At 36.5% G+C, this 16,943-nt stretch overlaps 1 protein-coding gene across 1 annotated transcript in view; it reads left to right on the forward strand.

Moving 5' to 3' along the window:
* PXDNL (peroxidasin like) overlaps nucleotides 1-16,943 on the forward strand; it is a 466,402-nt gene that overhangs the window by 168,615 nt on the left and 280,844 nt on the right.

Raw genomic sequence — 16,943 nt, forward strand, 5'->3', positions numbered from 1 at the left:
CCAAGCCAGTTCTTCTAACTTCAGGGTTGAAATAATAACTTTATACTTGTATTTTTCCCACCTGGATTCTTTCCAGTAACTGATGCCTGAGTATGCATACTTTATCACAATATCTCTGGTTGGGGTGATTTAAGAGCATAAGGAAGTAAAAACTGCAAGGTTTATTTCTTACTTAACAATAAAGCAGTTGTTCTCAAACCATAATATGTAAAAAAGTTTCCTGGGGAGATTTTGGCCATGAAGATGGCCAGTTCTCTTTCCCCAAAGATTCTGATTTAACACTTCTAAGGAGGGACCCAAAGATTTGCATTTTAATGAGTATCTTTAGGTAGTCTGGCACTTGGGGAGCACTATCATTGAAGCGTTCAATTGTTATCTACTGAGATAAGTAGATGATAGAAAACCAAATGTCTTATTAATTTATCAAATTGTTAATGTTACCAAGTGTTATCAAATCTCTTCTTTCAATACAGTTGCCACTTAAAAGTTTTTGAAGAGTGAAGCAAAATGATGATCTTTACTGCAGTTTGGCCACATTTTGGAATTATACCTCTAATACTGTAGTTATTAATAAACAGTCCATCTCCTCATTTGGTAGAAGCCATACTTATTATTAATTTGTGTCTAAATATTTTTATGAAAAAATCAAGATGAAAAATTACCATTTGTGGTGTTAATTACAAGCCTTATTCTATACTGGTTGTTTTATGTACATTAGCTCCATTTAGGAAACTGAGATTCATAACTGTCATCTAATTAACCCATATTCATACATCCAGAAAGGGGCAGAGTCAAGATTCACCCACACATTGATCTGTTAACTGCTGAGCTATATGGTTTCTCATGATAGCTCTCAGGAAGGCTAGTTTCCTGGAATAACAGATGATGGATCACCTAAGTAGTAAGTTGTGTAAGGGAGAAAGGAATGAGGTCAGAAATGGGACACTGAAAAGCTGCTGGAATTGGAGAACTTGTGCTAGACCAGTGTGGTGAAACCCCAATTGCTCAATGAGTTCCAAGGACCCAACAGAGTTATACTTATGCTGATATATTCATGCAAGTTAGGGAAAAATAAACCTTTTAGTTGGCATAATCCTGAGCTCCTTGTTGTATGCTTTTTTTAGACTACCAAATTATCATTTTTTGTAAGAAAATCTCAACATTTAAAATATTTCTCAAATAAGATATAATTTTAAGGTATAATATGTTTGATATAATGTGATGAGAAATCTTCACTATGCCTCATCTCATGAGTTTTTTATCATGTCGATGAATCAACAGTCACTATTTCAATTATCTATTTTTATTTAAAGATCTGGCATAGTGTTTTTTCTCTCAAGACTTTGAAGGATTGATGTTTAATGGTTTGCCAAAGGTGTTACTCTGTAAGTAGCCATAACTTTAGTTAAGATATTTTATTTGTCTTTATTTTATTCTGTGATATAGCAAGGGAACAAAATTTTCTGTAGTATATATTAACATAATTTTCTAGTTGGAGATATACAGAAAAATTTAAAACAGGCATTAATTTCTGGGATAATAGAAACATGTAGGTTAGGTTTCACTTTCCATCGATTACTAGTAATAAGACTTTGGCTGGATGACTTTGTTTCTTATTTACTTTGTAACTTGCTTTAAAGATGAAAAAATAACCACACATGGCTTTATGCAGATCTAGCCAGTATCATACAAACCATCAAGATGAAAAAAAAAATCTCAAAGATCTGAATAAAATGCAAAAATCAAAAAGTTCAGATGGCAATGAAGGCAGCCAGGACTTCAGTAGCTAAAATCTGGGAAAGAAAGGAAGCTCACTGAGCTGACTCAAACCTCTGTACAACTTTTCCTTCTCTGTCCATTTTCCAAATCATGTTGTAGAAAGATTTAGATTAGATATTAAGTTTTATTATAAATAAAAGAAATTACAAGTGTGGATTTGATTCAATGGCAAAGGAACAAATGAAGCAGAATGAAGAATCCAGAAATAGACCCACAGGGGGCGCCTGGGTGGCTCAGTGGGTTTAAGCCTCTGCCTTCTGCTCAGGTCATGATCCCAGGGTCCTGGGATTGAGCCTCGCATCAGGCTCTCTGCTCAGCAGGGAGCCTGCTTCCTCTCCCTCTGTCTGCCTCTCTGCCTACTTGTGATCTCTGTCTGTCAAATAAATAAATAAAATCTTAAAAAAAAAAAGAAATAGACCCACAGGTAAATGGTCACCTGAGATGTCACAAATGTGTACTGGATTGCAGTGGAAAAATTAGAATTACCTAGCAAATAGTGCAGAGTTATTTGGCTATCCATGATGAAAAAGATAGATTATGGCACTATTTCACTACTTTGGCTCACATACAATAATCAATTCTAGATGGTTCATAGATTGTGTAAAAGATAAAAATAAGAAGGATTCTAGAAGATAACAGGAAAAAATCTTCATATCCTTAGGACAGATAAACATTTCTCAGAGAACACAAAAAAGCAGTAATACTAAAGTAAATGATTGATAAATTGGATTTCATTAGAATTAAGAACTTCAGCTTTCCAAAGACACCTTTTTAAATAAAAAAAGAAGACACAGGCTGGGAAATTTACAATTATGTATATCCAATAAAGGATTTGTATCAGGAACTCTTACAAATCAATAAGTAAAAGTCAAAACCCCGACTAAAAAATATGTAACATCGTGAAACTGGTGTTTGACAAATTACAATATTCAAGTGGCCAATAAACTCATGAAAAATGTATTCAACATCTCTCTGCATCAGGGAAATGCAGCATAAGATGACAATAGGGTACCTCACACCTCCATTACAACAAAAAACACTCACTTATAATGGAGACGATAGAACTCTTATAAATTGCTGGAGTGTAAATTGGCTCAGTTATTTTAGAACACTGGCAGTATCCCCTAAAACTAAATACATGTAGATCTGGTGACTAAGAAATTGCACACCTAAGCATATAATCTGCAGAAAGGAGTACATATGTAGTTAAAAAGTTATGTATAAGAACTCAGTAGAAACATTGTTGGTAATACTGAAAACTGGAGAAAAGCCATAATTATCCATAAATAAATTAAAGTAAATTCACAAAATGGAATATTATAGTGTAAATAAAAAGAATGTGTTACAACCACATGCCAAAACACAGATGAATCTTGCAGATGAAATGTTGGGAGAATTATGCTAGACACAAAAGAGGGCATACATGATATGATTCCTTTTATAAAAAGTTCAAAACCAGGTCAAACAAAATGCAATATTTTCTATGTTGATAGAAGCTGAGGTTTTTTTTTTTAATTTATTTATTTTTATTTCTTTTCAGTGTAACAGTATTCATTGTTTTTGCACCATACCCAGTGCTCCATGCAATCTGTGCCCTCTCTAATACCCACCACCTGATTCCCCCAACCTCCCACCCCCCACCCCTTCAAAACCCTCAGATTGTTTTTCAGAGTTCATAGTCTCTCATGGTTCACCTCCCCTTCCAATTTCCCTCAACTCCCTTCTCCTGAGTGAAATAAGTCAAGCAGAGAGAGTCAATTATCATATGGTTTCATTTATTTGTGGAGCATAACAAATAGCATGGAGGACAAGGGGAGATGGAGAGGAGAAGCTGAGGTTTACTGGCTGGAAGAGCGCATGAAGGAATTTTCTGTAATGTTGAAGTTATTTGGTTTCTTGGTTGTGTGGTGGGTACATGAATATTTTCATTTTTTTATAGAAAAATATCAAGTGGTGGGGCGCCTGGGTGGCTCAGTGGGTTGAGCTGCTGCCTTCGGCTCAGGTCATGATCCCAGGTCCTGGGTTCGAGCCCCGCATCGGGCTTTCTGCTCAGCAGGGAGCCTGCTTCCTCCTCTCTCTCTGCCTGCCTCTCTGCTTACTTGTGATTTCTCTCTGTCAAATAAATAAATAAAATCTTAAAAAAAAAAAAGAAAAATATCAAGTGGTATACTTTAAAGGTCATTAAAATATTCATCATAAATTGATAGCATAAGTAAACAGATTTTGGTGGGAAGATTGTATACAATTTCTTCTCTTCTTTTTACTTTTCTGTTTTTTCCAAATTGGGTATAATGAATATGTAATAATTAATAATGTTAAAAAGAGGTAGAAACAATTGAAAAAAAAGGATGAAAAGATTAAACCTACTAGACAATCAAGTCTTTGTAAACCTAAAGTTATGCAAAATTAACTATAGAACAAACTATATTCCTGTGAGTATTACAGTTAGAATTACACAGCTAGATGTGGTTGCAAGGGAGGGCAAGAGAGAGAGAGGGAGAGAGGAGCAAACAGGAGAATGCACAAGGAGAAAAATTGGCTTAGAAAATGAGACGGGCTGAATTTTGTGAATTCTTGCAACCAGCAGGGCATAAAGCCTAGAGTTTAAAAGGTCAGCAGGCTTGATTGGGACTCAGAGGGCAGTGCCCTTTTCATGGAGAGAGTTCAGGCAAACAACCCAGGGCAGAGTGATCTAAAGAACACCTTGAGCACACAGTGGGGAAATTATTCACTCATCTCGGATAGTGCCCCTGGGAGGCAACATTCACAGAGATGGCTTTCCAGGAACAGGAAAATAGGCCAGCACAATTTCCCTCCCTTGCTCCTTAGCACAAACACAGAACCACTGGTGGGAAGCAGTACCATGCCACACTGGCTGCCTGACTTGCTTACACTAAGTACCACCCCCTGGACTCTGACAGGACTGCCCTTCCTAGGCAAACTTGCCTCAGTCCCAGTGCAGAGTGTCCCTCCCCCAGAAGACCAGTACAAGTCCCTGCCCATACCACATCTCCTGACCAGAAAGTTCGACAGGGCTTCAGTTCTGATGGGGTTAGTGTCAGGCCTCATTTTACAAGCAAACCACTTCACACCTAGTTAAAACTTGCCCCATTCAGACCAGGGACCAAACACTACCCAGAGCAGGCAAAGGGAGCCTCTGCAGATGGCTGAGCTGAAAAACAGAAAAGCCACAACAAACAACAGAGCACATGAAAACAGGCCATAGACACTACATGACCTCTTTTTCATAAGGCCATTACTTTCAGGAGCAGTAGACATAACTGGGTTTTCTAGCACAGAAGAAGAAGGCAGAGACTTAGGCAAAATGCCAAGATGGACAAATATATCCTAAATGAAAGAACAAGATAAAGCCAAGACCAGAGATTTAAGTGAAACATATATAAGTAATATGCCTAATGGAGAATTGAAAGCAACAATCGTAAGGATACTCACTGGTCTTGAGAAAAGAATAGAAGACATCAATGAGACCCTTACCATAGAGATAAAAGAGTAAAAAAAGAGTCAGAGATGAAGAAGGCAATAAATGAGATTGGAAATAGGCTTGATGCAATGAACAGCAGGCTGGAAGAAACAGAGGAATAAGTTAGTGACCTAGAAGACAAAGTCATGGAAAGCAATGAAGGTGAACAAAAGCAGGAAGAAGATTTATGCAACACAAGAATAGACTTAAGGAACTCAGTGACTCCATCAAATGTAATAACATTCATATTATAGGAGTCCTAGAAGAATAAGAGAGAGAAAGGTGGGGGCAGAATAGTTATTTCAAGAAATAGTAGCAGGAAACTTCCTCAATCTGGGGAAGAAACAGACATCCAGATCCAGGAGGCAGAGAGAACTCCCATCAAAATCAAGAAAAGCAGACCAGCACTAAGACGTATTCTTTTTAAATTGGCAAAATATGTTGATGAAGGAAAAATCTTAAAAACAGAAAGATAAAAGAATTCTTTAACTTACAAGGGAAAACCCTTAGGCTAGCTGGATATTTCTCAACAGAAACCTGGCAAGCCAGAGGGAGCGGTATTCAAAGTGTTGAATGAGAAACTTCTGCAGCCAAGAATCCTCTCTCCAGCCAAGCTGTCATTCAGAATAGAAGAAGAGTTTCTCAGACAAACAAAAACTAGAGGAGTTCATAACCATTAAACCAACCCAGCAGGAAATATTAAAGGGGACTCTCTGATTTAAAAATAAAATTGTTTAAATCCAATTTAATTAACATATACTGTATTATTAGTTTCAGAGGTAGAATTCAGTGATTCATCGGTTGCATACAATACTCAGTGCTCATTACTTTAACTGCCCTCCTTAATGGCCATCATCCAGTTACTCCGTGCCTCCATCCACCTCTCCTTCCAGCAACTCTCAGTTTGTTTCCTGTAATTTTAGTGAAAAGTAAAGACCACAAGTGGCATTGATAAAAAGAATCAGAGATAATCTCCAGAAACAATGACAAAACAAATAATAAAATGTCAATAAATATTTATCTATCAATAATTGCTTTCACAGGCTCCTGGGTAGCTCAGTCTGTTAAGTGTCTGCCTTTGACTGAGGTCATGGTCTCAGGGTCCTGGGATTGAGCCTTGTGTCTGGCTCCCTGCTCAGGAGGGAGTCTGTTTCTCCTTCTCTCTCTGCTCCTTCCTTCTGCTCATGCTATCTTTTTTCTCTCTCAGATAAATAAATAAAATCTTAAAAAAATAATTACTTTGAATGTAAATAGACCAGATGCTCCAGTCAAAAGACATTGAGTATCAGAATGGATAAAAAAACAAGACCCATTTATACTACCTACAAGAGACACATTTTAGACCTAAAGACACTCACAGATTGAAAGTGAGGGAGTGGAGAAACATTTATCATGCAAATAGATGTCAAAAGAAAGTTGGAGTAGCAGTACTTACATCAGACAAACTAGACTTTTTTATACTCATATATATATTTTTAAGATTTACTTACTTATTTCAGAGAAAGAGATAAAGAGCGCACCAGTGGGTGGGGCGGAGGGAGAATCTCAAGCAGACTCCACACTGACCATGGAGCCAAATGTGGGGCTCAATCCCACAGCCCTAAGTTCATGACTTGAGCTGACAAAACCAAGAGTTGGACACTTAATCAACTGTGTCACCCAGGTGCCCTATTGTCTTTATCCTGCTTGGTATCAGGGTAGTACGATCCTCAAGGAATGTTCCCTGTATTCCATTATTTGTACGATTTTGATAAACATTGTCATTAGTTATTTTTAAAAAAAATTTGGTAGAATTCACTAATGAAACCCTGTGGTTTTGACCTTTTCTGTGCTGGGTGATTTTTGATTCTTAATTCAACTTTCATTTTTGCTCTTGGTCTAACAAGATATCCTGTTTCTTGGATTCAAGGTTAATGATTCAAATTTGGTAACTTGTAAGTTAAATTGGTAAGCTTTTTGGAATTATTTTTTTTTAAGTTATCCAATTTGTTAGTGTATAATTGTTTATAGTACTCTATTATCACACTATGTATTTCTGTTGTTATCTGTTGCATTGTTTTCTATTTCTCATTTTGGTTTTTCAGTTCTTTCTTTTTTTTTTCTTTCTTACTTAATGTGGTTAAAGCATTGTTTATTTGTTTGTTTTTTTGAAAAACTGGTCATTACTTCCAGTGTTATGTTGCTGTTTATTCTGGTCTCTATTTTATTCATTTCTGATTTTTCTTTGTTTTTTTCTTCCTCTACTAAATTCCAGCTAAATTTCTTCTTTTTCTAGTCCTTTGTGGGGACTAGAACACTATAACATTGTTTATTTGATTTTGTTGTTGTTGTTGTTGTTAATACAAGCATTTACAGTATAAATTTCACTCTAACCTCTGCTTTTGCTGCATCTCAAAGGTTTTGGAATATTGTGTTTTCCTTTTCTTTTGTCTTAAGACATATTTTGATTTGCCATTTAATTTCTTATTTGGCCCATTGCTTGCACAATAATGTGTTGTTTAATATTTACACATTAAATATTTAATATTTACATTATAGATTTTCCAGCTTTGGATTTTTAGTTTTGTACCATTGTGGTTAGAAAATATGCTTGGTATGATTTCAGTCTTCTAAAATTTGTAAGATTTGTTATGTCTCTTTTTATGTGATTTAACCAGGGGTGCCTTCTGTGTGTATTTGAAGAAAAAGTGTATTCTAGTTTTCTTGGATGAAATGTTTTATATATATATCTTTTAGAACCATGTTTTCTGAAGTGTGCTTCATGTAAAAAATGTTCTTATTGAAAAAATAACTTGCTGAGAGTACTCATTTGAAAAAAAGTAGATCATGGGGTAGGCAATGGGTGAAATAGGTGAAAGGGATTCAAAGTGCACTTATGATGATGAGAATTAGGTAATGTATAGAATTGTTGAATCACTATATTGTACACCTGAAACTAATATAACACTGTTTGTTGACTATACTGGAATTGAAATTAAAACTTAATTCAAAAAAAGAATTACACAGCTAGAATCATAAGGATGAGACCATCGGAGTCCAATGTCATCTCTACAGGATGGCGTCTTGCAAGACAGCTCAACACAGTGACTCTGAGAGATAGTGAGGATAGTGAAGCCACAATTTTACCAGTTTATTACAAGTACAAAAGGTAATAAGGAAAAGAGGTTTAAAAATAAAGTTAAAATTTTCACAACAGAATATTAACAATTTTGACTATGTGGCTTTGATACCAATATAGCAGTACAAAGTGAGGTCAAACATCTGGTGATTTAATTTCCTTGAGTTGCCTTTGCACTAATAGCAATGAGAGCTCCTTTGTTTTCTTGATGTTTAAAACAAATTCCAAAGACACTGCTCCTGCAATTGTAGAAGAGTTTTCTGGAAGAGAGTTGTTTTTTTTTTTTTTTTTTTTTTTCCTAAATATAGAGTTTGGAAAGAAGTTATTTAAAAAGTTTTTTTTTAAACATTATATATTGCTGGATCCTAAGAGCTAGAGGGTAAGACCAGGGATCTGTTATTTAAAGATGCTGTATTTCACTCCCTTCAGAGAAGCTTGGCAGGACTCTCTCAAGCAGGTTTGAGCCTTCTAGTTTCTGGATGAAACTGATAAGAATAATGCATTTCAGAAGCAGGCTCAAATTCAATTATGAATAACCCAAATGGATTACTTAAGTGGATTACTCAAATGTGCTTATAGGAGAGATAATTGAGACCCAGAGGAGCAACAATAAATAATAAACACTAAGGACACAGTTTATACTATACCACAGAAATAAAATGAATGCATGCTGTTATTTAAATAACATAACAAAACACATAGACCTTAGTCCAGGGCTGATCCCCTCTGGTTTGCATGCTTTTTTCTGGGAGAAATTCTTTCTCAAAGGGTGGTGAAAAGAGCTCTAGGGAGAATGTCAGAAGTGGGTATTATTTTTGTTTCTTCAAATAGTTTTGGGAAGTTTGGTGAGTTACTTAACCTAAGTTTTTATTAACATATCCCCCAACTTTTTAATTTGAAAATTGTCAAACTCACTCCAAACTCAAAAAAATAATAACATGATTATTTGTATCCCCTTCACATAAATTTTTCAGTTGTTAACATTTTGCTATATTTGTATTTCTCTCTTTATGTACACATATATATAAATACATGTATAGATATTCATGTATTTATGTATTGCTCTAATTGACTAAAACGCTTCCAAAAAGTTGCAGATATGATACTTCATCTTCCATAATTTTTTATTTTTATTTTTATTTCTTATTAACATATTAAGTATTATTTGTTTCAGGGGTACAGGTCTGTGATTCACCAGTCTTACACAAATCACAGTGCTAACCATAGAACATGCCCTCCCCAATGTCTATCACCTAGGCACCCCATTGCTACCTCCCACTCCCCTCCCCTCCAGCAACCCTCAGTTTCTTTCCTGAGATTAAGAGTCTCTTATGGTTTGTCTCCTTCTCTGGTTTCATCTTGTTTCATTTTTTCCCTCCCTTCCCCTATAATCCTCTGTCTTGTTTCTCAGATTCCTCATATCAGTGAGATCATATGATACTTGTCTTTCTCTGATTGACTTACTTCACTTAGCATACTACCTTCTAGTTCCATCCATGTTGTTGCAAATGGCAAGATTTCAGGTTTTTTTGATGGCTGCATAGTATTCCATTGTATATATACACCACATCTTCTTTATCCATTCATCTGTTGATGGACATCTTGGCTCTTTCCATAGTTTGGCTATAGTGGACATTGCTGCTATAAATATAGGGCATGTGCCCCTTCAGGTCATTACACTTGTATCTTTAGGGTAAATACCCAGTAGTACAATTGCTGGGTCATAGGGTAGCTCTATTTTCAACTTTTTGAGGAAACTCTATACTGTTTTCCAGAGTAGCTACATAAGCTTGCATTCCCACCAACAGTGTAGGAGGATTCCCTTTTCTTTTTATCCTTGCCAACACCTGTCCTGTCCTGACTTGTTAATTTTAGCACTTCTGACTGGGGTGAGGTAGAATCTCATTGTGGTTTTGATTTGTATTTCCCTGATGCCCAGTGATATTGAGCACTTTTTCATGAGTCTGTTGGCCATCTGGATGTCTTCTTTGCAGAAATGTCTGTTCATGTCTTCTATTTCTTGATTGGATTGTTTGTTCTTAGGGTGTTGAGTTTGGTAAGTTCTTTACAGATTTTGGATACTAGCCCTTTAACTGATATGTCATTTGCAAATATCTTCTCCAATCCTGTTAGCTGCCTTTTGATTTTGTTGACTGTTTCCTTCACTGTGCAAAAGCTTTTTCTCTTGATAAGATCCCAACAGTTCATTTTTGCCCTTGCTTCCTCTGCCTTTGGTGATGTTTTTAGGAAGAAGTTGCTGTGACTGAGGTCGAAGAGGGATTCCTGTCTCACATTGAGGTCTTTCAGCCATTTTGAGTCTTTTTTTGTGTGTGTGGTGTAAGGAAATGGTCCAGTTTCATTCTTCTGCATGTGGCTGTCCAATTTTCCCAACACCATTTGTTGAAGAGACTGTCTTTTTTCCATTGGACATCTTTCCTGGTTTGTTGAAGGTTAGTTGGCCATAGAGTTGAGGGTCCATTTCTGGCCTCTTTATCTTGTTCCATTGATCTATGTGTCTTTTTTTTGTACCAGTACCATACTGTCTTGATGATGACAGCTTTGTAATAGCACTTAAAGTCTGGAATTATGATGCTGTCAACTTTGATTTTCTTTTTCAACATTCTTCTGGCTATTCAGGGTCTTTTCTGGTTCCATATAAATTTAAGGATTATTTGTTCCATGTCTTTGAAAAAAACTGATGGTATTTTGATAGGTATTGAATTAAATGTGTAGATTGCTCTAGGTAGCATAGACATTTTCACAGTATTTGTTTTACCAATCCATGAGCATGGAACATTTTTCCATTTCTTTGTGTCTTCCTCAATTTCTTTCATGAGTACTTTATAGTTTTCTGAGTACCGACTCTTTGCCTCTTTGGTTTGGTTTATTCCTAGGTATCTTATGGTTTTGGGTCCAATTTTAAATGGGATCGACTCCTTAATTTCTTTCTTCTGTCTTCGGGGTGTGTAGACATGCAACTCATTTCTGTGCATTGATTTCATATCCTGACACTGCTCAATTCCTGAATGAGTTCTAGCAGTTTTGGAGTGGAGTCTTTGGGTTTTCTACATAAAGTGTCATATCATCTGCAAAGAGTGAAAGTTTGAGTTCTCTTTGCTGATTCAGATGCCTTTTATTTCTTTCTATTATTTGATTGCTGAGGCTAGGACTTCTAATACTATGTTGAATAGCAGTGGTGATAGTGGGCAAACTTGCCATATTCCTGACCTTAGGGGAAAAGCTCTCTGCTTTTCCCCATTAAGAATAATATTCACCATGGGTTTTTCATTAATGGCTTTTATGATATTGAGGTATGTATCCTTTCTCTGTACAATGTGAAGAGTTTTGATCAAGAAAGGATGTTGTAGTTTGTCAAATTCTTTTTTAGCATCTATGGAGAGTATCATAAGGTTCTTGTTCTTTCTTTTATTAATGTATTGTATCACATTGATTGATTTGCAGGTATTGAGCCAAACTGGTATCCCAGGAGTAAATTCCACTTGGTTGTGGTGAATAATCCTTTTAATGTACTGTTGGATCCTATTGGCTAGTATTTTAGTAAGAATTTTGGCATCCATGTTCATTAGGGATATCGATTTTTAATTCTCCTTTTTGATGGGGTCTTTGGTTTTGGGATCAAGGTAAACTGACCTCATAAAATGAGTTTAGAAGTTTTCTTTCCATTTCTATTTTTTGGAACAGTTTCCGGATAATAGGTATTAATTCTTTAAATGTTTGGTAGAATTCCCCTGGGAAGCCACTTGGCCCTAGGTTCTTGTTTGTTGAGGGATTTTGATGACTGTTTCAATCTCCTGACTGGTTATGGGTCTGTTCAGGTTTTCTATTTCTTCCTGATTCAGTTTTGGTACTTTATACACCTCTAGGAATGCATCCATTTCTTCCAGATTGTCTATTTTCTGGCATATAGTTGCTCATAATACGTTCTTATAATTGTTTGTATTTCTTTCCTGTTGGCCATGATCTCTCCTCTTTCATTCATGATTTTATTAATTTGGGTTCTTTCTCTTTTCTTTTTGATAAGTCTGGCCAGGGGTTTATCAATCTTATTAATTCTTTCAAAAAACTAGCTTCTAGTTTCCTTGATCTGTTCTAACTGTTCTTTTGGTTTCTATTTCATTGATTTCTGCTCTGATCTTTATTATTTTTCTTCTCCTGTTGAATTTAGGCTTTATTTGCTCCAGCTCCTTTAGGTATAGGGTAAGGTTGTCTACTTGAGACCTTTCTTGTTTTTTGAGAAAGGCTTGTATTGCTATATACTTTCCTCTTAGGACCACCTTTGCTGCATTCCAAAGATTTTGAATGGTAGTGTTTTCATTTTCATTTGTTTCCTTGAATTTTTTCAATTCTTCTTTAATTTCCTGGTTGACCCACTCATTCTTTGGTAGGATGCTCTTTAGCCTCCATGTATTTGAGTTCTTTCCAACTTTCCTCTGGTGGTTGAGTTCTTGTTTCAAAGCATTGTGGTCTGAAAATATGCAGGGAAAAAGCCTAATCTTTTGGTACCACCTGAGACCTGATTTGTGACCCAGGATGTGATATATTCTGGAGAATGTTCCATGTGCACTAGAGAAGAATGTGTATTCGGTTGCTTTGGGAGAGAATGTTCTGAATGTATCTGTGATGTCCATCGGTACAGGGTGTGATTTAAGCCCTTTATTTCCTTGTTGATCTTTTGCTTAGATGATCTGTTCATTTCAGTGAGGGGGTATTAAGTCCTCTACTATTGTAGTATTGCTGATATGTTTCTTTGATTTTGTTATTAATTGGTTTGTATAATTGGTTGCTCCTATGTTAGGGGCATACATATTTTAAATTTTTAGATCTTCTCATTGGACAGACCCTTTAATTATTATATAGTGTCCTTTCTCAACTCTTACTATAGTTATTGGCTTAAAATCTAATTTGTCTGATATAAGGATTGCCACCTCAGCTTTCTTTTGATGTCCATTAGCATGGTAAATTGTTTTCCACCCCTCACTTTAAATCTGGAGCTGTCTTTGGGTCTAAAATGAGTTTCTTGCTGACAACATACTGATGGGTCTTGTTTTTTTAAAATTTATTCTGATACCCTGTGTCTTTTGATTAGGGAATTTAGCCCATTTACTTTCAGGGTAACTATTGAAAGGTAAGAATTTAGTGCCATTGTATTGCCTGTAAGGTGACTGTTACTGTAGATTGTCTTTGTTCCTTCTGGTCTATGTTACTTTTAGGATCTCTCTTTGCTTAGAGGACCCCTTTCAATAATTCCTGTAGGGCTGGCTTGGTGTTTGCAAATTCTTTTAGTTATTGTTTGTCCTGGAAGCTTTTAATTTATCCCTCTATTTTCAATGACTGCTAGCTGGATATAGTATTCTTGGCTGCATATTTTTCTCATTTAGTGCTCTAAATATATCATGCCCATCCTTTCTGGCCTGTCAGTTGTCTGTGGATAGGTCTGCTGCCAATCTTCTACTGCTACCATTGTAGGTCACAGACCTCTTGTCCTGAGCTGCTTTCAGGATTTTCTCTTTGTCTCTGAGACTTGTAAGTTTTACTATTAGATGACACGGTGTTAACCTATTTTTAAGGGGGGTTTTCTGTGCCTCCTGGATTTTGATGCCTGTTTCTTTCCCCAAATTTGGGAAGTTCTCTACTGTTATTTGCTCCAATATACCTTCTGTTCCCCCCTTTCTTTCTTTTTCTTCTGGGATCCCAATTATTCTAATATTGTTTCATCATATTGTATCAGTTATCTCTTGAATTCTCCCCTTGTGATCCAGTAATTGTTTATCTCTCTTTTTCTCAGCTTCTTTATTCTCCATCATTTGGTCTTCTATATCACGAATTCTCTCTTCTGTCTCATTTATCCTAGCAGAAAAGCCTTGAATTTTGATTGCACCTTATTAATAGCTTTTTTGATTTCAACTTGGTTAGATTTTAGTTCTTTTATTTCTCCAGAAAGGGATTCTCCAGCATCTTCCATGCTTTTTTTTTAAGCCCAGATAGTATCTTTATAATTGTCGTTCTGAACTCTAGTTCTGACATCTTATTAATGTCTGTATTGATTGGGTCCCTAGGGGTTGGTAGTTGGTACTGTCTCTTGTTCTTTTTTTTTTTGAGATGAGATTTTCTGCCTTGTCATTTTGTCCAAAGAAGACTATATTAATGAGAGAACAAAATACTAAAAAGGTAACCATGACCCCAGAAAAATATACACTAAACAAATCAGAGGAAACCTGAAACCATGTGTGGGGGAGGCTAATATATATAATATATATATATATATATATATTATATAGTCAGGCTGGTGAATACAACAGAGCCACAGAATTGATTTTGGGTATATTTTCGTCTGTTAGAAGAAACTGCCTCCCAAAATTTTAAAGAAAAAATAACTTATACATTTACAAAATTAAGGGTAAATACAATGAAGGGATGGAATATGACTGTAAAGATGAAGATTTTAAAAAAGGAATTTATAAGAAAAGAAGTTGGTTGAAAGAATCAAGAAAAAAAAAAAGAGAGAGAGAGAATGTGATAAAGCTGGAGACTAGAACTAAGCCATACACTATATTTAGGATATGTTTTTGTCTGTTAGAGGAAACTATATTCCAAAAATTTTAAAAAAGAAAAGGTTATACGTATACAAAAAAAAACAAAGTCATATACAATGAAGGGATGGAATATGACTATATCAATGAAAATATAAAAATATTTTTAAAAGGATATTTATAAGATAAGATGTTGGTTAAGATAGGAAAGAGGAAAAAGTCAAAAAGAGAAAAGAAAAGGAAAAAAATGAAAATTAAAAAAATTTAATTTTGAAAGACTAAGGAATCATGGGAAAAAAGCCATGAATTCTATGTGTTGTATTCCTCTAGCACTGGAGTTTAAGTCAGTAAACTTGGTCTTGGCTGGATGTTCTTGTTGATCTTCTGGTTGAGGTGAATTTTGCAGTGATTCTCAAATGCCTTTGCTTGAGGCGGACTCACACTACCCTTGCCAGGAGCCAGGCTAAATAATCTGTTCAGGTTTGCTCCTGGTAGTTTTTGTTCCCTGAAATCTTTCCATACAGCTTTGGAGAATGAGAATGAAAATGGCAGCCTCCCAGCCGCTGGCCCAGAGGAGCTCAGAGCTCAGCAGCCCCCCTCTTCAGTGAGCCCTCAGAGAAAAGCAGTCAATAACTCCTGTCTCCCTGATCTCTGGCCACATTCCAAGCTCACCCAGCCTGTGACCAAGCATTTCTATCTCTGGCACACAACCCCGTTTGGAGTCTCCAAACCCAGCAGATTCCTGCAGAGCACTGCTGCGCTGCTCCTTCTGGTGGAGGAAGGGGCATCTCCCCTGATCTGCCACTTGTGGAGTCCCTGCTTGAAGTGTAGTGGCCTGACTTTGCTGTAAATCATGGTTTATGGCAACCCTGAGCTGAGAGCCCACTCCTCGGCTCTGTCTTTGCAGCCAGCTTCCCCACTCTGATATGTAGGAGCTCTGCCACACTCAGGCACTCCCAGTCTTTCTGTGACCCCAGTATAAGACCACACTAACCCAGTGAGGATTCTATTCCCTGCTTATCCACTGGAGTGATATCTCTCCTCGGAGCATACTTCTAAAAGTTCTGATTTTGTGCTCCGTGACTCTATCACTTGCTGGGAGCCAGCTAACAGAGACCTTCTCCCCACCATGGTCTATCTTCCCATATATCGCCTCAGATTCACTTCTCCACACATTCTACCTTTTAGAAAATGGTCATTTTTCTGTTCATAGAATTGCTGCTATTCTTCTCTTCGATCTCCTATTGAGTTTGTAGGTGTTCAGAATGTTTTGATAACTATCTAGCTGAATTCCTGGAACCAGATGAAATTTAGGTCTCCTACTCCTTTGCTATCTTGATCCTCCTATTCTTTAATTTATTTTTAAATTTTATTTATTTTTTTATTTTTATTTTTATTATTTTTTTAAGATTTTATTTATTTATTTGACAGAGAGAGATCACAAGTAGACGGAGAGGCAGGCAGGCAGAGAGAGAGGGAAGCAGGCTCCCCGCTGAGCAGAGAGCCCGATGCGGGACTCGATCCCAGTACCCTGAGATCATGACCTGAGCCGAAGGCAGCGGCTTAACTCACTGAGCCACCCAGGCGCCCCTTAAATTTTATTTATTTATTTGACAGAAAGAGAGACACACACAGAGAGAGAATACAAGCAGGGGGAGTGGGAGAGGGAGAAGCAGACTCCTCACTGAGCAGGGAGCCCAATGCAGGACTCAATCCCAGGACTCTGGGATCATGACCTGAGCCAAAGGGAGATGCTTAATGACTCTCATCTTCCATAATTTTTAATGTATCTCCTAAGAACAAGAGACATTTTCTTACATAACTGCAATATCTTCTAACATCTAAGAAATTAATTTTGATTCAATAATATTATCTGACATAGGGTCCATATTCAACTTTTCCCAAGTGTCCCTAAAATTTCATTTATAGGTAAATTTTCCTCCCAGCTCAGGACCCATATGGTGTCAGGTTATCATGTCTCTTTAGTACTCTTTAATCCAGAACAATCACCCAC

Source organism: Lutra lutra, chromosome 4 (genome assembly GCF_902655055.1).
Source record: "Lutra lutra chromosome 4, mLutLut1.2, whole genome shotgun sequence".
In the NCBI taxonomy this organism is placed as follows: domain Eukaryota; kingdom Metazoa; phylum Chordata; class Mammalia; order Carnivora; family Mustelidae; genus Lutra; species Lutra lutra.